Source organism: Pinus tabuliformis, chromosome J, assembly GCF_031772625.1.
Source record: "Pinus tabuliformis cultivar Carrire ecotype Pingquan chromosome J, CPIR1, whole genome shotgun sequence".
In the NCBI taxonomy this organism is placed as follows: Eukaryota; Viridiplantae; Streptophyta; class Pinopsida; order Pinales; family Pinaceae; genus Pinus; species Pinus tabuliformis.
In genome coordinates, this window is record NC_142295.1 from 8,580,896 (window position 1) to 8,604,812 (window position 23,917).

A 23,917-nucleotide genomic window follows, 5' to 3' on the forward strand; every position below is an offset into this window, starting at 1 on the left:
CTAGCTAGGGAATTTGATTTCTCTATTGCTGAGCAGCAGCAGAGAGGAGCAAATCTACTACCTCTAGCAAGGAGTGCGTAGGCTAGCCTACTGCTGCACAGAGGAGAGAGGAGGCAGTTCAACATTTCGTTAGCAGAGATGGCAACTAGTGGGTTAAGAGATCAGGATTGGGTTGATGGTGCATCCACCTATGTGATCTGGAAGGCAAGGATCTAATGCCTTCTGGATGAGCACGATCTCAAAACCAATGTCGACAGTGTGGTAGATGTACTTGCAGATCCAGATCTGCTCAAGATGTACAAGGGTGAGATGGCAAAGGCCAAGCGATTGATCCTCGATGAATTGAGAGATCATGTAGTGTGTCACATTGCCGACAAGGATACTGCTCGACAGATGTGGGAAGCATTGACTACGCTATACGAAGGATCTTTTGAGCAACGGAAGATGTACTTGGAGCAGAAGATGAGATCCACACAGATGTAGAAGGGGGAACACATTGATCCGTTCCTAACGAAGCTTCAGGAAATCCGAGACTTGTTGGTAGCTATGGGGTCAACACCTCAGCCTATTGAGATGGTGAGGCTGTCCTTGAATTATGTTTTAGAAGAATGGCAAGTATTTATCCAGAGCATCCTGGGTAGAGAGATTGCCAGATTGGGAAGGGATGTGGGCTGCTCTACAGCAGGAAGAGATGAGGAGAGACTTAGTCAAGTGCAAACTTGATAGTAGCAGCAGTGGGACGAAGCCTAAGGAGGAGGAAGAGAATGTAGCCCTTACATCTAAGGGGCAACAGGAGTAGTGGAGGTGGAAGAAGGACGTCTTGAAGATCAAGTGTTTCCGGTATGGTGAATTTGATCACTACGCTACACAGTGTCCTCTCAAGAAGAAGGACAAGGACGAGAAGCATGATCTGAAGGCTGCATCCGCAAAGATCGAGGAGGAGTTTTCCATGATTGCCTAGATACCTCGAGGGGAGAGATGGGGTGATCTAGTACTGTAGTTCGAAAGAATTATAGATGGGCAGGATCCTTGAGGAGTCCACCTCTCAAATCAACACCTTGCTACGGGAGTCGAGATTAGAAGTAGTAGGATGAACCAGTGTCAATTGGTGTAGAGGAGTGCCAAAGTGACATTTGTAGTGGCTAGGAGCGCCAGAGACTAAGCGGCGCAGAGCAGAATTGGCAGTAGTGCAGTTGACACAGTGCAGAGTCAGCAACAACGCAGAGGCTTCAGAGGGTCAACACAAAGACTAGCAACAATAAGAACTCCAACAACAGAGGCATCATGCTGAACACCTGTTCAGTAATTTTGGATGCTTTTTTGTTGCTGATGCAGTAGCAACAATAGTTGGAGAAGGTTGCAATACGGATGCAGTGTTGGCAGTGGCAGGGTCAACAACAGTACAAATGCAGCATTTGTGCAATAGTTGATGGGCAGTGATGTCAGACATCAGCAGCACAGAGGGAGATGTTACAGAGTCTGGGTGATGCTTCAGCCGGTGGCATTACTAGAGCACATTCTTTGCTAAGAGGGAGTGTTGATTTCTTGTAGCATTGGATGTGCTCTTAGCCTCAAAATTTGCAGGGAGGCTAGGACACATGTATTCCACAATACCTAGAAATCGTTTTGGGAAATTCCACTCGGAGATAGTTTTATTAAAATAATTAATTATTTTTAATGAGTGCCTAAGTCTAAACTTAGGAAATTAAAATAATTAAAGGGTATTAATCAAACTGAGGGTGAAACTTCTAGAATAAGACGAAGATTGAGTCCAAATTATTTGAGCCATGGATTAGAATCTAATCTGGGTCGTTGATTACTCAATTGGAGGATTATAAGGACTTCGATGGGCATTTGGAAAATACATCGGAGAGAGATCAAGATATCAAATTTCTTAGAGAGGGCAGTGCAATAGTTGCTAGAGAGAAGATTGAGGAGATTTCTTGAAGTGAGGGGCAGAGATAGTTTTCCGGTTGGAGAGTTTCCTGATCCGGGGATACATTGTAGAGAAGGCAGAGAGAGATCCAAAATAGGCAACGCAGAGCTTTAGAGGGAGTCCGAGATTGAACTGGGAAGTTGAGTTCCAGAGCCAGCAGCCGACTGTGAGACCAAAGGGCTAGAGGAACGAAGTTCCAGACAATAGAAGATCTGTGGAAGAGATGACACTGACCCCAGAGGCTTATGCAGATCTGCGTAGGCAGACGTAGATGCTGCGCAAAGCCAACGTGAGGCCAACCATCTAGGGCCTAAATCAATGTCGATTTGCTAGTGATAGTGTGAGGTATTTCTCACTAATTTCCTTGCCAGTCAGATTCTCTGTATTGGATAGCCAATAAGGCATCTAAAGATTGTATTCAGAAACTACTGCATAATAATACAAACCCTTAGCTGCTGCATCGATATTCCTGCATTGGGTTTTTCCGGGGACATTTGTCAAAAAACAACGGTGTCAATTGTGTGTGTGGTTATTTCTTCTTGCTCAGTTCTTGTTTCTGCATATAATTTAATTAGTGAAGACTGCAGTCGTATTGACTTCGATATTTATAGTGTAACATAGTAAATAACTTGCATGAATTAACAAGTAGGAGAAGTAATATCAATTTGTTGTAGTAGGGATTTGGGTCTCCAATTTTTCACACTCAGCAACTGCTTAGATGAATCAACTGAAAATCAGGGCAACTCAAAACTGAGAGCAAGTTTTAACTTTCACCAAGATACAAAGTTTCTTAACGTTCAACATGCAACAAAAATAATCGAGATAAAAATACATGCGCACAAAATTGACATGCTTGTTTTACTCGGGAAACCCAAAAAAGAATACCTGCTTTCTTTGTTGTGGTCTTTTATTGATTGTTCTTTGAGCAAATGGATCTATTACAATTCATGTTGCTACTGCAGCCAACAATTTGTCACTAAGAAAGCGCTAGGCTTCTCCTCACTATTGTGAGTTCTATAATTGTTCTTGGCTTGCTCTTGGCCCCTGGGAAGATGCTCTCAGTCCTACACACAATTGTTCTTTGCTAAAGATAGTCTTGACCTGCTTTGTGAATCCTGATCCTTTCTCCACAATCCTTTCGCACTCTTGCTCCTCAATTTATGCGCACTCCACACAAAGAATGATCAATTTAATTGTGCCTTCGTCCTTCTCTTTTACAAAATAAATCAATGCATGCAAGGAGGCCTAGTCGAATGGCAATTCACACTAGTGTCACGAGTTTCCTTTGCTAGTTAATTGGAGCAACTCCCAGTTACCCTTGGACTAGTGCTCTGTTAACTAGCTCGAGTTGTGATTAGACTTAATTGAGGACTCAACTCGTCCTCTCTTCGCTTATCTCTGATGTCTTAACTCGGCCTGACTGAACTTGTCATTGCCACCTCATCCTGTAGTCTAAGAAGACTCCAATGAACTGAAGCTCCAACACTACGCATGCAAACTTGATGACCATTCTAGTAAACTAGAAATCAACTCGTTGTAACTGAAGTCCATCTTATGAACTCGCATTCATGCTAGAGAAAGACTAATTCGAGGTTTTTACTGACTAAGGCACAAGCCAGAACATCTTCCATCGCTACATTTACAACAAAAAATTCCCTTAGATTGGCTTAGAAGGCTCTCTTAGCCTCCATACGTGTCGTTGACTGTTGAACCGCAAAAAAGTTACCCCAAGTGTAGATCTCCAATGACGTTGTTAATATGAAGATTTTGGAACTTGGGTTGTCTTGCAAAAATTTTGTAGGTGCCTTTTGACTGCTCACTTGACCCCTTTGGCCAGGAAACAACCTCCAAAAGCTTCTTGAAGCCCACATTTATAAAAGGAGGACAATCCCCTTTTCTTGAGCATAACTTCTCTCTAAATCATCATTTCTAAAATTACAAGGGACATTGGAAGGAGAAATTTACTAACCAATCTAAGCCTTTTGACCAATGACCATCTGGGAACTTGTGCACTGGGATTTGCAAATTGCCTTGGGAACTGCAAACTATTGGAAAATATGAGACTGCAATGTTACAGAATTGTGACAAGATGAAGACATCGAGGCCAAGGAATCCTAATAGAGTCAAGAAGACAACCATGTGGGGAACAAATATGTGCGTTGGGATCAAAGGAAAAGTACAATAAATGATAAGCATTTATAGGGATAGACACTAAGTGTTCCTGTAAATCATTAGTCCCATTAGGTCCACCTTGATAATGTATAATACCACCCTAGGACATAAGAATGCCCATCAAGGCAGGGAGTTGCCGCCCATCAAGGGATGTCAGCAGTGCCATAAAACTAAGCACCATAGAAATGAAGTTGAGAAGATTGGCCATGACCACCATTGGAGATTTAGGACACACTGTCACATAATCATCATCCCATAGGGATTTACGAGGCTTTAGACTTGCATTGCTTGGGCTTTCCACAGGGATGTTAGCAGTGCCATAAAACCAAGTACCATGGAAATGAAGTTGAGAAGACTGGACATGACTGACAACCATTGGAGATTTAGGACACACTCTCACATAATCATCATCCCACAGGGATTTACAAGGCTTTAGACTTGCATTCCTCGGATTTTCAATGGTGTTGCCCAAAAATGAATTTGTGCATCTATGTATCCCTGCTGAAAGAGGGTAACATGTACGAAGAAGGAAAAGGATGCAAGATACATGAATAAGCACGTCACTCATTATATGAGAATCTCCCCTCTTTTCTCCTTTATGCTAGAGGCATATGTATGAAGTTATGAACTCCTAATATATTTGTCTTAACTGCAAATGCATGTTATGGCGTAGACTCTTTAGGTTGCTGATATTGATAAAACATAGAATACATTTCAACTCATGAGGATGTAGTCCTTAATTGACTGTCACATTGCGTTTAATCTCATGAATCTACTAATTTTCTGCAGCTTCCATAACCACTATGCTTTGAGACTCAAATATTCATTTCAGAGCTAAACTTACAGATTTAATTGGAATAGCAACACTGACAATTTATTTACAACCCTATAGGCACTGTGTTTTGAGACTTCAATTATCTATCACAAGGCTAAACTCGCAGATTTGGTTTGAATAGCAACACTTGTGAGTTTATAATTACCTGTGTCAATAAAATGTTAATACGAGTGACCAAATTGGTGGTGTGTGTTATAGCAGACCAATCCTTCTTGCGAACAAGAAGGATCTCCATAGATTTCCAACAAAACCTAGTAACAAACATCAAAAGAATTGCTACCTTTTCTTAGCCTAATACTGAAACATGAAACATGTATTACGCGAATAATCACTTACCTAATAGCGATGTGCTTGTAGAAGTCCTTTCAGTGCTTTCCACAACCAGCTTTTCCTCAATGCCTTAGAGGCTTTCCCAATGCTTTCCACAACTTCTCCATGATGCTCCAAAAGAGATCTGCATAGAAAAAAACATTCAAAGGGATCAAAGCATCTCACATATAAAATCAAAGGTAAATGAAATCCCTAACTTAACATACAACATATAGTTGAATCAATAATCAGTTATAAACCATGCGAGTGATCAAGGAATCTCGCAAATAACATCAAAATAGACGCAATTAGGAAAGAACAACTACTTTGTATTGAATTGAAAGGAGAATAAGCTTACAACTTGGTTGCCTTGATGTCACAAGTCTCTTCCAATGGTCTCCGTTCCTTCCCTTGATGACAAGCTCTTCAGACCCAAAATTAGCAGCATAAGTTTACAAATCCAAGTCTCCCCCCTTCCTCTAGTCTTATGCTCAATTTATAGGCAAGAGGAGGAGGTTTCTAGTTCCTCTTCTCAAGGGATATGATGCTTAAGAGGAGGAGATTAGTTCCATGAACCAAGGGATGAGGCGCAAGTATGTAGTAGTTCGAGGTTTCTAATTTGGATAAGATTCCTCGTTCAAAGCTCCTAGAACTTGCTTTTTTATTTTTATTTGCATGAACAAGATTGCGCAGTTTATAGTGAAAGACAATGCGCATAATTGCGCAAGCCATAATGGTAAAAACTACACATGCGTAGGTAATGGCTAGGAAAATTGCGCAGATGCTCAAAAATGGTTTTTAAGCAGTGCAACCCAAAATTCCTTTTGTCCCTGGTATTGTTTTACTTCAAGCTTCATAGGGGATTCACTTGAGACACTCATCGGATGGCAAGAGATCCGAATTGACAGTCATGGTGACAAAATTTAGTGTAACAGATTGCCCCCTAAAGTGCAAAGCCAAAAAAGATGTTTGATGACTGAAGTGCTTTATCATGTCAAAGGTTCGGATCAGAGACCAATTGGTTGAAGACCTGAAACAAACAATCAAGGATTACCATATCATGCTTTCATATAAACATCACTGAGGTAGGCATTCCCATACTCAGAGTACAAGTATCTCAAAGAATCAATATGGAAATACATCTGAAGATCCATGTCAACAAAAGACATAATATGGACGCAACCATCAATGGATCTATGTTTACAATCATGAATATTTAATAACTCCATGCAACCTAGATGGATGAAACTAGATCCAGGGTCTTGATCTCCATCTCTTGATGTACGAATCTAACCATGTGAGTAAATGTCTTGAAGTCAAACATGGTAGAAACCACCTGATTACCGGTCAATGATGTAAACCGTTAACAGGTGCGAGAGAAACCACCAATAATGACAATGGCTCTCAAGGTACTGCAGTACAATCTATGAAGTGCGATTAAATGTTTTGAATTCGAACACTCATAGAATCATTCGATCGAAGGCCAATGATGAGAACCTGTCGTCGAAAGCGAGAAACTTGCCATTGAGGCATATGCAGACTCCAAGGTACCGAAAGAGGGTTTCTAAGTCAACTCCCTGGATAATGAGTTGACATCGACAGGAAGTGGCCTGTCGCTGGAGGGCCTTGATGTATATCCCCCATCAACAAAACGAAACAGGCATTAAGTTTTGAAGAACAAAATGAAGTGATTCAGGACTGACCTAGGGACGACCGACACGATTAAAGGCTACAAATTGCAAGGTAATTTTAACTGAGGTTGGACTTCTCTTGAACATATCGACGACACGACATTTCGACTTAGCATCATTTGACTCAAAAATAGGACTAGAAACCAGTTTGAAGACTTTCAATGAGGTATGACCAATTCAGAGGCAAATGGATTTCCAAACCTGGACACAAAGGTGACGGAGTGTCATGTTCAATAGCGACATACTGCCTTCTTACAATACAAAAACAAATGTTCTTTCCCAATTCCCCCCCACCATTGCTGGCAAGTACCTCTTTATTTTTACGCAAGCTTGAGGAGGATAACATGTGCTTGTTCTGTAAATTCATCCTTCGGAGTATTTTTAACGAACCCAAGGAAGGAGTGGTTTAGTCTCGTCATGATTGACGAGTCCAATGCTATTTAATGTTTTTACGAGTCTAGCGAAGGTACAGCTTGGTCCTTTTTCATATTTAGATAGTTTGAAAAAGAGGCGAAATAGAAAACTCCATAGGTTCCTTTACGTAATTTGTCCCTTGGGCCCGAAAAGGTAGAAAATAATACCCAAGAGAACCTCTTAGCCATGCTTGACTAAGGCGTTTCTTTTTCATAAATAGGTTAGTTCAGTCCGTAAAAGGGTTAAACTTATACTGAATAGACGATTGTTCATTTACTTTTACGAGTTTGAATAGTCAAATACTCGGCAATCTTTTCATGTTTCGAGAGTCAGAAAAGAGCTTATAGGTAACTCCAGGGTTTTGCTTTTTCGTAAGTTTTAACGAGACCGAAAAAGTGATAAAAGTGTACTCATACCGCCGAATTTCAATTTAATTAACGAGCAGGAAAAGACAGAAAGAACTTGGCATTTTCATATGTTTTACGAGCATGAAAAGAATAACCAAATGGACTCGAATTAGGTTTCATTTTTACACAAGCTTGAAACATAGGAAAAACTATGCTTGAGAGGGTTTCATTTTTATACAAGCTTGAAACAGAGAAAAACTATGCTTGAAAGTGGTTTCAATTTTATACAAGCTTGAAATGACAAGAAACTATGCTTGAAATAAGTTTTTATGCCCTCAAGCATAACTTACAGAGGCACATGCCTGCTAAGCTTCATTTCATGCACTTGAGTAGACTATCGGTTACTAATAGGCAGATGAATGAAGGTTCATTTATGAGATCAGGTGAAAGACACGACTCAATTTGGGGAGGATTTGTTTCATTTTTTAACGAGCTCGTTATAGGAAAAGAATTATGTTCATTGAACCTTGTTTCATTTTTTAACGAGCTTGACACAAGAAAAGGAACTATGCTCATGGAACCTTGTTTCAATTTTTAACGGGATTGACACAAGAAAACGAACTATGCTCATAGGGACCTGTTTCATTTTTTAAAGAGGTTGATACAGTAAAATAACCATCCTCATGGAGACCGGTTTCATTTTTTAAAGAGGTTGACGTAGTAAAAGAACCATCCTCATAGGGACCTATTTCATTTTTTAACAATGTTGACACAATAAAAGAACTATCCTCATAGGGACCTGTTTCATTTTTTAACGAGTTTGACACAATAAAAGAACCATCCTCATAGGGACCTGTTACATTATTTAGCGAGGTTGACACAATAAAAGAACCATCCTCATAGGGACCTATTTCATTTTTTAATGAGGTTGATATAGTAAAAGAACCATCCTCACAGGGACCTTGATCATGGCTTCCAAGAGGTCTTCATCAGAAGGAAGAATAGTTCTCTGGAATGAACACATGTTAAGGAAATCAATGGGAATAAGTAAATCGAGTTGAAATGTCTCCATTGAAGGGATCACCATGTTAATTACCGGATTTGAGTCAAAGGAAGTTGAGCAAACAGTGAGAGGGTCGCTTACATTGGTAACTGAAAACATGGGACCAATTGCCACATAATTAACCCGTGGTGGGGTAGATACCACTTGCTTATAAGGAACATTAAGGGATGTCAGATGGATGGTAGTCGAATCAAGACCAATGAACGAAAACTGGTCAATAGTCACAATGTTTCCATTGTGAGGGAAATACATCACTCGGAAAAGTGTGGACTCGACAACTTTCATGGCATAGACATAGTCTCGCCCAAGGAGCAAATTGAAATCCAAGGGGCCATGGACTACCATAAGATCCATACAAACGATTTTTCCTTCCAGAGTAATAAGTAACTTAGGAAGGATCCCTAAAGGTTCACTAATGGTTCTGTTAAAAGCTAACAAATTTTATGTAACAAGCACAAGCTGAGGGGAACCCAAAGCTTGCCAAGCGGTTGAGGATAAAATACTGACAGAAGCACCTTCGTCGACGTTTGTGCGATGCACATTCTTATCATATGCTTTCACAATGATTTGGAAAGGGGTGGAAGAAGGAAGACGAGGCTTTATTAGTCTACTCCAATCAAAGGAAATGACCTCAGTACTTGGAGGGGGCTCCGTGGAAATGGGTGAAATGCCCCCTTGTGTAGAAGAATCTAAAGTAACAAGAAGAACTTGAGCGGTATTGAGTTTGCTCTCTAAAGGGAGAGTGAGATCGACTAAAGATGGAATCAATTCGACCACTTGATCAATCAATGGTTCATCAACTTGAGTGACATGTGTTCACTCTCCAATGGAAGAGTGGGATTGACTCTATGTTGGCTTAGATTGGGCTGACCCAGGTTCGATCTATACCGTGCACCAACAAAACCCTGAATCACTGGCCCTTTCGACAACGACCTGCAAGCAAATCACAGTCTCACTCGAAGTGATTATGGGAGGATGCAGAACCAGGTTTCTGTAGACTTGAGGGATGATGCGATGTGGTATTTTTATGTTCTTTTATCTTTAACATACATAGATTACTTCGCCACATTCATTTAATCACATAAACATCATATAAACCCATAATCATCACTGCGTTGTAATAAAATGCAACTGTAATAAACTGCTACTCTATGGAAGATAATAAACAAATATACACATGAAGTCCCCAATTTTACCATGGTTCATCCCAATGTGGGACTACGTCCACAAGAACTGTTGCTTATAATAATAATTCTTGTATAACAAACAATTCTTGACGTGCACACTAAGTTGTAGGTCGTTTGTGCATTCAGCTGCAAAGCCTCTTCCTTCGCTACAAACCATAGATCACAAGAATACAACCATTCGATTCATGATGTCATTGTAAGCTTATTCTCTTCTTTATTATTGGTCCCTATATATACTATTACATCGAGGGATATATCATCAAAATACCATGGTCCATATACCATGGACTCCCCTAATACAAGCTATAATGGTTCGAAAACCATTCATCTTTTACAATATTACTTGCTTTTTACGAAAAAGAGGGGCTTCAACCTGCCTCGAAGCCTATATACCGCACGATATATTTACTGGGCGGTCCACTTTGGCACTTCGTTGCGCTGCCCACTTTGCACTCCACTATACTCTTCGCTGTGCACTCCGCTCCTCAAAATGAGGAGTCTTTACCAAAATTTAGGCCAAGTTGGGCTGTGCCCAATAGGCCCCCAACACTCACATGTGACTTGTCCCGAGTCACTCAGATGCTTTGCCTCTGATTTTTGTTGCGATGCTGTTGTAGGCCTCGTTGAACTATTGCAGAATCTCTGTGACCTGCTTTTCCTTGTTGCGCACTTCCTCCAGCGGTGCCTTTGTCACATGTTCTGCAACCTTCTATACCAATGTTGTCTCTCTTTGTCGAAGCTGTTGAAGCTTCTCATCTACTACCTGCGATAGTTGGAGGGCCTCATCATGCCAAGGCTGAGTCCTCTCTGTTAAGACCCATTCTTCCTTCTTCAGCTCCTCAATTTTCTTCTGGAGGGCCTTTGACTCATTGATCTTCGCGAGCTTCTATGAGATTGGTAAGGTCTTTGCAGATGCCCGAATTTCTTCTAACTGCTGCTGCTTCTGCTGTATTTCTTCCTACAGTTTCTGTACATTTGGATCTTCCTGCAACGAAGTCCAAATTTGTAGACTTTCATCCAAAAGTTTTCCATAGTCTGCCACTGCTGCGGAGATGCTGGCCATTGCACGAAGATGCTGGCAATTGCAGTCTTTAGGTCAGTCTCCCTCTGATCTCTCACTTCCTGTGGTGTAGTTGGCTGCAGCTTCATTTGCAGTTCATTGATCTACATTTTGTACTTGAATTGCACTGCGACAATTTTCTCCTTGTACCCCTTCATTGCAAGGCCGAGCTTCATGACCTTGTCTTCTACTGGCTCTTCCTCCCTGACATCAAGGTCCGGAATTTCTGCACATCGCTTCCACTGCCTCCTTGATCTTCTGGTGCTGCTGTGCTACTTGATCCCTTTCTTGGATCACCTGCTCGAGCTTCTGCCAAAGTGCAACTTGCTCTTTTTCTACTTGAATATTTAGCTGCGAGGTGTGTTGTTCGTGTAGCCTCAACTCTTCTATAATTTCTAAGTGCAACTTGTGTAATCTTTGCAACGACACTGCTGCGATGTTCATATTGACATGCTTCCATTCCTTAGCCTATTGTTGTAGTTCGACAGAGTCAAACTGTAGGGCTCCTGCAGGTATCTGTGCTAACCTTGTTGCAAGCGTAGGCTCTATATGCCTTTCTACTCCAACCCTTTCCTCTATCTGCGCTAGTTGTCTAACCGTCTGTGCAAGTATCTTCAATTTTGCGATCTGGTCCTGCACACCTGTGAGAAGTGCGCCGTAGTGATCCTCTATTTTGTTCCAAGATTCAATTGTCGCCTCTTGAATCCTATCTCCGATCTGCTCCAGGTCTCCATCATTAATGACCATTGGTGTGATATCCTTCGTCTTATCTGCCGAAGTGCAACTTGCTCTTTTTCTACTTGAATATTTAGCTGCGAGGTGTGTTGTTTGCATAGCCTCAACTCTTCTATAATTTCCAAGTGCATCTTGTGTAATATTTGCAATGACACTGCTGTGATGTTCGTATTGACATGCTTCCATTCCTTAGCCTGGTGCTGTAGTTCGGCGGAGTCAAATTGTAGGGCTCCTGCAGGTATCTGTGCTAACCTCGCTGCAAGCGTAGGCTCTATATGCCTTTCTACTCCAACTCTTTCCTCTATCTGCGCTAGTTGTCTGATCGTCTGTGCCAGTATCTTCAATTTTGCGATCTGGTCTTGCACACCTGTGAGAAGTGCGCCGTAGTGATCCTCTACTTTGTTCCAAGATTCAGTTGTCGCCTCCTAAATCCTATCTCCGATCTACTCCAGGTCTCCATCAGTAAGGACCATTGGTGTGATATCCTTCATCTTATCTACCTTCTGCTTCTTCTTGATCTTTGTGGAAGCTTTTCCCTGTGCTTTCCTCTTTTCTACGACAGTTTGTTGATTTTCTGTCTTCTCAGACTCCTTAGTCTGCTCATCTCCTTCAGGAGGATCTTGGAGACCCTCATCATGTTGCTCCTCTTCCTCTGATTCATGTTTATCCTTGTCTTTTACACTCGCTTCGCTGTGCTACGAAGTGTCCTCCTCTTCTTTAGTCGCACTGTCTCCTGCTTCTGCCTTTGCCTCGGGTGCAATCATCCCTTCTGCTGGTCATTGTTGTACTGGTGTGAGGAGATCATCTCCTGTGACTAAGTATGGTAGGGGATGCCATTTCTTCTTTTTTTCACTATGAGCCTGTATATAGACTTTATGAATGTTAACTTTGAACTTCGCAACAACGCTATAGTATTCGTATAGGCTCGGCGACAGGCGAGGATGTTGGTTCACTAGCATATGCAAATCCATATGGTATAACATGAAAATCATTCTATTCTCCATAGCTTGCGATGGTTGGGTGGTAAACCATAGTGAGGCATACTGCCTGGCTTCATAGACATCTGATGCTATCGGGGGGAACTGTGAATCCTCTAGCTCTCTCCATGCTAATATTGCAATAATCAAAATTAACCATGCATAATGGAATGTGGTACCTTTCTCCTAGAATTCGCGGCAATCATCCAGAAATTCTTTGCATAGGTATTCGGCCCAGTTGTACTGAACCCCATTGGCTCACTGCACAGCTAATGAAACCACCGACGCAGGAACTTCATTCACCCGACACTTTCTCATGATCTTCCCAACCAATATGTGCGTTGCGAAGTGAACTGCCTAGTCACTGATTGAATTGATGTCATATCCCCTCTTTCCTTTTTCTAGCCCAAACTTCTTCTTCATACTATCCGCTATAGCATGGTCTTGATCTTTTCCAACGAACTCCTCTGCATGGTTCCACCCTTGGTATGGTAGTCTCGTGATCCTCCAGATCAACATTGGGTCTATAGGGATCTTATTTCCCATCCATAATTCTCCATTGTGTACCAGCACGAGCAACTGTCACACACACTCTATGCTCCCCAGACTTTTGCCGAAGTGCGACACATTTAACATATTTAGTAGTCTTGATTGTGCCAACCCATTTGCCCACTACTGTGGTTCTAGCCTTGTCACTCTGCTGTCTAGGTAGTGCACCCGTTTCAAATACAGTTTGGTGCGAACTGAGGGTACTTCTTCTTGTCGTTAAAGTCATAATCCGCGAACTTCAGCTGTGGAATTTTCCCTAAAACTTCTCTTGAAAATGGTATTGCTTCCGACAACAAGGGTGTAAAGGTGCCATACTTCGCATCCTTCGATTCTTTTACAGGTTTTTCATTTGGTTTCCTCGGTGGGATGTATGGTGGTAGAGGCGAAAATGCTACGCCACCTATTTCCATCTGCACCTCCTCCATTTCTCCTTCACTATCTATGACTTGCTCAGGTTGTTGTTGAGGCTTGGCAGGTTTCTTATCCTATTTCTTCTTGGTTCTCTCTTCCTTGGTTGGTTTCTTCCTCGGTGATCTCCGCTGTTTTTGTGCTGATGTTGCTGTGGTTGATGCTATTGCAGGCATCTCAATTTAGCAAAGTGTTTGATCTGGGCGAGAGGCGGCTTTTTATAACAATTTCGAGTTTCTAACCCCATCATTAGCTTAGATTTTGTTTAGATTGTGCTCCAATTCTGTTCATTAATTGCATATCTATCCTTAGATCTTGCCAACCTATCCTCATAAATGCAATTTGCTGGGTATTTTAATGTTAACTTTCCCTTTTAACAGTCATATTTTTCTGGCGAACTTCGACGCATCCCATAGTGTAGCAAACATCCGTCTTACGTCGCAGCTCCTATGTACTTCGACATAATCCTGATTGTAGCGAAGTAACTCCTTACGTCGAGCTCTCTGATGTGTAGTTTATATTCTAGTGCCCACTTTCAATTGCAGGTGGCACTAAGACTCTTCTCCTTTCTTCTTCATAGCGAAGATGTAAGGGCAGGGCTGTCCTTATACATCTTCAACCTATTGTCATTTACTCTTCCTTGAATCAACTCTCCAGTTGACTTCGCCAATTGAACTGCGCCTCCATCAGTAATATGCTTAATAATATATGGGCCTAACTAATGCATCTTGAATTTCCCTGGAAATTTCACAACCTTAGTGTCATATAGGAGAACAAGGTCTCCTACCTGAAACTTCTTTTGCTTAATATGCCTGTCATGCCAAGCCTTTTCTCTTGCTTTTTGTACTTGCTGATGAAATCCTACTATGAATCTATCTTCCTCCAAAGCAATCAACTGTGACGTTCTTTCCTCCATTATGTCAGGGTCTGCGATATTTGTAAAAGCTCCAATCCTTAGGCTAGGGATAATGTATTCCATGGGCATTACAACTTCTTGTCGATAAACCAACCTGAAGGGTGTCTGACTTATCAACTTCTTGCATGTGGTCCGATAAGCCCATAAAACTATTGGAATTCTAAGGTCCCAGTCATCCTTGTTCACATTGCATACCTTAGTCAGTGCATTCTCCAAAATCTTATTAAATGCTTCTACTGTTCCATTGGCCTGAGGGTGATAAGGGGTACTCTTTTGATGATAAACTTGGAATTCCTCAGTCAATGCTTCAATAGTTTTATTTAGGGAATGCGAACCTTTGTCACTCATCAAGATCTTTGGACATCCAAATCTCGACAATATGTATTCAAAAATAAACTTCGCAGCAGTCTCTGTGCTGCAATCCTTTATTAGTTGTGCTTCGGCTCACATTATCAAATAATCAGTTGCAGTAATTATGTACCTCGCACCAGTCCTCTTTCTAGGTGGGTTAATATGTTCAACAAAATCAATAGCCCATTTATCAAAAGCCTGCAATGTAACTTGTGGTACTAGTGGCATTTCATCGTCTTCTTGAAGGCTTCTCTGTTCTTTGACAGACAGCACATGCTCGGCAGTACTCCTTTGCATCCGTGTAGTGTAGGCCACCACAATCGTGCTCTCAAAATCTTTTTCACAATAACTTTTCTTGCATAGTGTCCACCAGCTGCGCCACCATGAGCTTCTGCTAGAATCATCTATCTTTCATGTTTAGGAACATACCAATGTAGTATCTCATCAGGTCCCATCTGATATAATTGTCCTGCTATTAACGAAAAGTCAACTACCTTAACCACTAATTCCTTCTTTTGATGTGTAGTATACTCTGAAGGAGCCATCCCTATGGTCAAAAATTGAATGATATCTGCAAAATGGTCATCTGCAACTTTGATTGCAAATAACTGCGCATCAGGGAGATTATACTCTATATTGGTTGGTTCTTCCCCTGTTTCCAACCTTGACAAATGGTTAGGTCTTGCATTTAGTCTTCCTAGTTTAACAATGATCTCAAAGTCATATTCTTGAAATAATAGTAACCATTTGCAAATATTTCCTCCTAAAACAGGTTTATTAACCAAATACTTCAGGGCAGAATGATCTGTGAACATTTTAAAGTGTGATCCCAACAAATAATGTGTAAACTTCTGCAAAGCATACACCATAGCCAATCCTTCCCTTTTTGTAGTTGTGTAATTCTTTTCTGCCTTGGAAAACTTTCTACTTGCAAAGGCTATAGGATGATCAATTTCTCCTTCACCAAGCTGTGCTAGTACCACTCCCAAAGCTATACATGAAGCATCCACATGGACATGAAATTCCTTTTTCCAATCAGGGAACACTAGTATAGGAGCAACTACCATCTTTTCCTTTAATATGTCGAGGCTCTTTTGACATTCTTCGTCCCACTGAAAAGTTACATCCTTCTTCAATAATTTCTCCATAGGCGCAGTAATCTGAGCATACCCCTTGATAAACTTTCTGTAATACCCTGTATGTCCCAATGTAGCGTGAAGCTCTTATTGTCTTAGGTGGAGGCAAGTTCACAATGATAACAATCTTAGCAGGGTCCACCATTAGTCCTTGCTTGCAAACAATATGTCCCAACAATATGCCAAAAGGTACACAAAATATGCACTTCTTTAGGTTCAAAGAGATTTGATATTGTCTACATGTGTCAAGCATAAGTCTTAAACTTCCAACATGCCTGCTTAGCAACCCAAATACTCCAATCATCAAAATATACCTCTAAAATTTGTGTATATATTCCTTAAAAGCTACAACCACCACTCTAGAAAATATAGCAGGGGCATTCTTTAATCCAAAAGGCATTACTGTGTATTGATATGAGCCCCATTCTGTAGCAAATGTGGTTTTATGTCGATCTTCAGGTGCAATCCTAATATGATGATAACCTAAAAATCCATTTGTAAATGAGTAAGATTCTTGACCTCCTACATTGTCTAATACTTCATCTGTGAAAGGGGTAGGGAATGGATCATGTAAACATGCATCATTCAACTTTCTCAAATCAACACAGATCCTAATTTCTCCTTGAGTTTTCTTTTCTTGCACCACCATAGGACTCACCCATTCTGATTCTTCCACAGGTTCAATAATTCCTGCTGCTATCATCTTATCCAGTTCTACTTTCACTTTCTCCTTATACTTTGGGTTCAATATGTAAGGTTTTTTCTTGAATGGCTTTGCATCAGACTTAAGGGGAAATGTCATAATTCCTAGATCTCCTATTATACCCTTCATTTTTGAAAACTTGGTGTGAAACAGTTTTTGATATTCATGAAGTAACTCTGTAATTTTATTGACTGTCTCTTCATCCCAATAATCTCCTATTGCTGCAAAGTTGGGCTCCTTCTGTGATCCTATGTTCACCCTCTTGGTCTTTCCTATTTAGTGGCTTCGTTATATCTAGTATCTCTAATTCAGACCCATTTACTTCGCGGTATCCTTCTGATTCTGCTATGCCAATGTTGCGAGGATCATCTTCTTCTTCTGCAGTAAGATTATAGCATTGTAGTGTATTTTCTATCTGCGCAGCCCAATCAGGTTGCTGCCATGTCAATGGAGTTACATTCTCAAAGATCCTCTTCTTAACTGTCTGAAGGGCCAAACCTATGTATGGATAATCACCCTCAAAATTGAATGTTAATATGAAGCCATCAACCATGTCTGCCCAATCCATAGTACCATGTCGAAGCTCTGTTTCTAGGTACTAGTTCTTAGGGATTGTTTCTAATGTATGAATGAATCCATGTACCCATTCTTGCTATGGAATCTCCTTCCATGCTGTAGTGCATAGCTGGATATGCTTCCTAGGATTAGTTTCACCATCATATTTTATCTCTATTTCTGTATCTATCTGTCCAAACCTTATCCACATCAATCTTCGACATTCTTGCCAGCCTTCTATATTCTTCTTGTGTGCACCCCACCATCTAGCAGGGGTAGCTTTCAGGGCTACATCCAAGGCTAACAACCTTTGATTCTCTGGAACCTGTTCTTCATAATCATCAAGAAAAGTATTTATATCACCCAAGCCATCATAAGAAGGTAGGTTACATACCTGAGGTGTCACACAACGAATTGATTTGGTAAATTTTTGCACAACGCCTTGTGTATACTTCATGCAACCTATTCTGCGAGTTTTCCAACTCTTCTTCTGAGTCCAAGGTACAAGAACTATTATGCTCCCAAGTCGACTTGCCTTGTGTAGTAGGTTTAACCCAATCCCGTTCCTTTGCTGTCATTTGATAGATATTATCTATATTAGCTGCGCAGTACTCTTCTTTGACTGGTTCTGTATATCTTACTCCTTCTGATGGATCCAAGGGAACAATTACTCTCATATTGCTTCCTTCAAATATCATCTGTCTCTTCTTCAGATTAATTATGGCCATATTATCAAATGCCCAATCAAGTCCAAGCAATGCAGGATAAGGGTTACTATCATCAACAATCTCTATTACTTCAAAGTCAATAGTAGTGCAAACTCCTTCAATATTCACTGTTACACCTGGTAGTCTTCCTAAGGGGAAGATCTTTTGCTGATTTGCCATCCTTAACTGAATAGGTGACCATTGTAGCTTTGGCTTACCCATTAATTCCCATGTTTGCTTCATTAAGACATTAGCATCAGATCCTAGATCTAGAATAACTTGATCCATCTCATATTCTCCTATTTGCGCACTAGGCCCCATTTATGTTCCAGTTCTTTTCTGTCGATGCAAATTATTCACTGCGCGCATCTCACCTCGTGGTGTTTCTTTTGATGCACAAGAATCTATAACCTGCTGAAGCCCTTCTACAACCTTTTGATCTCTTAATAATTTCATACAAGTTTGCAGAAAAAACTTTATATTACCTTCTTGATTTGCTGAATCCTAGTCCTGTGTCAGAGCTCAATCCTGTGTCGGAGCTCGATTCTGCATTGAAACTCGATTCTGTGTCGGAGCTCAGTGTCGAAGCTATTGATACGTCGCAGTTGCTTTTCTGATCGGCCTTTGGCTGCGCACTGGAGGTCGAAGCTCCATCATCCATAAAGCTTCGCTTTGCTTCCATAAATACTTCTTTTTCCTTCTGAATATAAAAAACAAGAGCTTTCTCAATAGTTTTTCTAACCCATGTACTTTTAGATTCTTTCTTCTCATCTGCTTTATCACTACTGGTTGCAACTCCACTTCTAGTAACAATACTAATTCAAGGTTCGTCATTCCTTCTTTTAACGGTCATCATTTGAATATTTTGTGTCGGCTGTTGATTCCTTTTTCTTGCATCTTTGCCATAAGTACAAGACATTCTTCAATTACATGGTCAAAAGATTTACAGTACTTACATGTCGTAGTAGGGTTCTGACAATCTCTCGCAAAATGACCTACTTGGCCGCAGTTATAGCAAATAATCTGTCCACATCCTTAACCAGCTCCAGCACCTCGACCTCTTCCTTGGTAGCCTCCTCGGCCACCGCGATGTCCATGTTCTTCTGCTTGCATTCTATAAGTGTCAGCACTGCGCTTTATCATTAGTTCATAAGCTCGACAATTATTCTCATCATGTCCTACTGATTTATAGAGTTTGCAATATAAGTTCCTTGGAGTCTACACATATTTCTATAACAAGTGACGTTCGTCTAAACGATGTTGGCCTCTGGTCTTACATATCTTGCACCATAGGCTAGATCCTGCATTTAAGCGATTCTGTGCCCCACTAGCCATGTAATCCCTAAAGATAGGACATGGTTTTTAGAATGACCCTTCGATCTGCACTTTGTACACCATACTTCTTCTCTAACTTCTTTGCTTTTCTTGATATCTTGTATCTGTAGGGTTAGGTTCGCCAACTAACTTTGAATCTGTTGCATACTTGCATTAGTATCTCCTATAGGCGAAGCTTCCAACTTCATCGCAATCTGCAGAGCTTCGGCTTGACTTGTTATCTTTTGTTGCATTAATGGTAGTCTGATATGCAGTATGCAACTATAAACCATTCTTGATGTTGTTGCGAAGCTATTTTGAAGCTCACTTGATCCAACAATTCCTTAAATCTTTTATCAAATTCCCAAACAGACTCAGTAGGTTTTTGTTTAATTTCTTTTAACTTAGTGATGCACTGCGACTCAGACTTCGGCTTCTTAAATTCTCTTATCAACGCTTCTTTAATATCTGCAAATGTTCTAATCTGATTATTTGAATACTTCATATACCATGTCAATGCTCTATCTCGGAGTGTCGTAATGAGCTGCGCTTTCTTTATATTTTCATAATTAATTTGCTTCGCAGTCCATACAACTTCACATAAAAACCAAAACTGCTCTGGATCTTTCGATCCAGTTCCTTTGAAAACAAGCAGCTTAATATCATTAGCCATATTTCTTCTTGGAGGGGGAGGGGGAGGGGGAGGAGGATGGGGGTAGGAGGGGTAGAAGGAGGGGGAGGGGGAGAGTCAAAAATACCCTGGCTCTTGCTGGATTCTAGCTTCTGCGAACTCTTAGGCTTGGAAGGTGAATCATGTGAAGCTACCTCAGGCTTATCAGGGTGGTTATCTTCCCTTTCACTTTCAGATTCAATCAACAAAGGACTATATTTAGTTTCTACAAAGGTCTTCGATTCTTGTCCACAAGCTCTTTTTCTGGTATCTACTCTATCTTTTTCCACTTCACGTTACTATGATGTCTGACTCAACTTTACTCCCTCTTCTTCCAAACATAATTAAACTAGCAATTTGGCTACATCTGTAAAACTCCTTTTTCACATAGAAGCATCTTAATCTAGAGTTTCAAAGATTTCAAATACTTACCTCACAGTCCTTTGAAGAATCGTCATTTTGCTTCGCTGTAGGACACGGTCTGGTCCACTGCGAACTCAATAATGAATCCTTCCAAGATGCTATCAATCTAGAAATCAACAACCCTTGAAATCTTGTTGTCAGTGCTCTTGAGTCGCTGTATCAATTCAAGAGTCCACATCATAGGTTCTCCACCTTTAAAATAGGTCTTTCTTTCAGTCAACCTTGATATCCACTTGTACAATTCAACAAGAAATGATGCGAAGAAAATTTCGTATTGATCTGTGAAAATATATTTCTGTAACCAAGCTTCAGACTTCAGACGAGGGTTTTTGTTCTCTTGATCTGCAAATTCTCACTCCTTTGATTCTAGCCAATCTTGAATCTCCTTCTTCGACGGATGCCACATAAAAATATCCCTCAAACAGATCCTGGTCCCGACAATGGAACCATTTGTTGGCTTAGATTGGGCTGACCCAGGTTCGATCTATACCATGCACCAACAAAACCTTGAATCACTGGCCCTTTCGGCAGCGACCTTCAAGCAGATTTTAGTCTCACCCGAAGTGATTATGGGAGGATGCAGAACCAAGTTTCTACAGCCTTGAGGGATGATGCGATGTGGTATTTTTATGTTCTTTTATCTTTAACATACATAGATTACTTCGCCGCATTCATTTAATCACATAAACATATCATATAAACCCATAATCATCACTGTGCTGTAATAAAATGCAACTATAATAAACTGCTACTCTACAACAGATAATAAGCAAATATACACATGAAAACACCAATTTTACGTGGTTCATCCCAATGTGGGACTACGTCCACAAGAACTGCTGCTTATGTTTTTATGTTCTTTTATCGTTAACATACATAGATTACTTCGCCGCATTCATTTAATCACATAAACATATCATATAAACCCATAATCATCACTGTGCTGTAATAAAATGCAACTATAATAAACTGCTACTCTACAACAGATAATAAGCAAATATACACATGAAAACACCAATTTTACGTGGTTCATCCCAATGTGGGACTACGTCCACAAGAACTGCTGCTTATAATAATAATTCCTGTACAACAAACAGTGCTTGACTTGCGCACTAAGTTGTAGGTTGTTTGCGCACTCAGTTGCAGACTTCGGCCTCTGCGCTCTCAACTGCAGAGCCTCTTGCTTTGCTACAAACCATAGATCACAAGAATACAACCATTCAATTCATGATGTCATTGTAAGCTTATTCTCTTTTTTATTATTGATCCTTATATATACTATTACATCAAGGGATATATCATTAAAATGCCATGGTCCATATACCGTGGACTCCCCTAATAAAAGCTACTATGGTCCGAAAACCATTCATCTTTTATAATATTACTTGCTTTTTACAAAAGGGAGGGGCTTCTACCTGCCTAGAAGCCCATATACCTCGCAGTATATTTACTGTGCGGTCCACTTTGGTGCTCTGCTGCCCGGTCCACTGTACTCTCTACTGCGCACTCCGCTCCTCAAAATACGGAGTCTTTACCAAAATTTAGGCCAAGTTGGGTTGCGCCCAACACACTACTTGGAATTAGATTAATCACTTTGTCAATTGACGGTAGGTTGGGAGAAAGTTTACGATAACCAGTTGGAAGTTGTTGTTGTGAAACAATAATTTTTTCCAACAATTTTGAGGCTTCATCCATATGAGGGCAAAGGTGACTATGATGAATCCTTTTGCATAACCTACAAGGAAACCTAACTTTACCCTTTTTCCCAGGAACCTGACAATCACTGGTCGATGGATCAATAATAAGTTGATAAGAATTTTTAGACCACACTTATAACACCTTTGGAATACCAGGACAATCAATAAGAAGGTGGTCACCCTTACAAAGTTTGCAAGGGAATTTGAGCTTGTGGTTTCTTTTGGATGGTTCCTCAACATTTTCCATACTCAAAGCTAGTTGGTTGACTTCTTTCTTACCTTGCTTCTTTTCCTTCTTCCCTTTCTTCTTCTTCTTAGCCACCTAGTTACTAGCATTAAGGCTTTTACCAAGTGAAGAAGAAGAAAGGAAGGAACACATTCTGGGTGAGGAAGGTAAAGGATTAGCCAACGGTTGGTGTTGTTGAGATAGAGAAATTGGTTGAGGTGAAAAACTTGGTTGAGGTGGTACAGTTTGAGTATTTGGGACTAAAGAAGTTGAAAACAACCACACTGATAAACCTATTGTGAATCCAGGAAGTGACAATGTAGCCATATAAGGAGGACTGACATTTCCAAAGTTAGGAAAAGGACTAGGATTCTCGTTAATGGGGATTCCTTGATTGGTAACTTCTAGAATTGTTGCCATTAGATTCAACTCAAATAAGTTTTATTAAGAATTTAAATAATATTCACAATCCACACCTAAGGTATGTAAAAAGTAGTGGTTTTTTCGACTGAAAAAAAGGTCTGTAAAAAGAAAAACAAACAAATAACACACACTAGTAAATCTAAGGAGTCAAACCATGCAAACAAACTTTTCATAGCAAAATCACTAGTTGGTGATGAAATCCAACGTCGCAGAGATCAATGTGAAAAGTGAATAAAGATAGAGTGGGTGGAACTAGTTATGTTGAAAACATGCTTAATGAACACGATCTGGTGCAAGTAACTTCACTTATGCCATCTCGAGTGAAGAATACCCTCCAAAAAGGTCCAAGTGAGTCTAGCCAATGTTTGTTCCAGGTACAACAGAGACTTCCCCTTCGCCGTCACCTTGGGTAATAGCCCTAAGATTATGGTCTCTAAGGTTACCACTTACGACAATTTAACCTGGGGGGACAGTCACAGATCAGATGTACACGCAAGGGTAGAGTAACAAAGCTCAGTTCACCTGAAAGTTCCTCAACATGGTTAATCTGAGGTTTACCTTCAAGTGACTCCCAAGCACCTTTCGACACTATTTGTAATACGTGTAAATCACTCTACTGTAACCAATGAAGTGGGGTCGATCACTCCACTGGGTCCGATATGATCTTGTGCTTAACTCTGTTGTTAGAGGAGCTTCCTAGAGCCAAACTGTAATAAATGGATTTACTCCCTATCGCAAGATTCTAGTGTTTGTTTGCAGTATTGGAAAGTTAACTCACTTCCCTATTCCAAAGTCCTACAACCTGATCTAATGTAGGTGGAAAGAGCCTTAAAATAATAAAAATTTTAATTGATTTTACTAACGCAGTTTTTTTTAAAAGCTGTTACTTACTCAATGGGTAAATGGATGTGAAACTGATGGTGGTATGACCTGACTCAAAACTTTAATGCAATCGAACATGATTATTGTGACCTTTTCATTTCGATGAATTGTAGTTAAAGCAAGGACACAGGTTCTTTAAAATATTAACGCCAGAATGCACCGCTTCTAATTTTCCAATGCAATTCAAAGCCCTAAGTGCCAAACCATGCAATGTAATCTATGCACGATTTG

The 23,917-nt window shown here is 40.4% G+C and overlaps 1 pseudogene across 1 annotated transcript in view; it reads left to right on the top strand.

Annotated features, from left to right (window-relative positions):
- Nucleotides 1-23,917, top strand: part of LOC149225161 (protein-tyrosine sulfotransferase-like) — a 300,574-nt pseudogene that overhangs the window by 159,658 nt on the left and 116,999 nt on the right. The window lies entirely within an intron of this gene.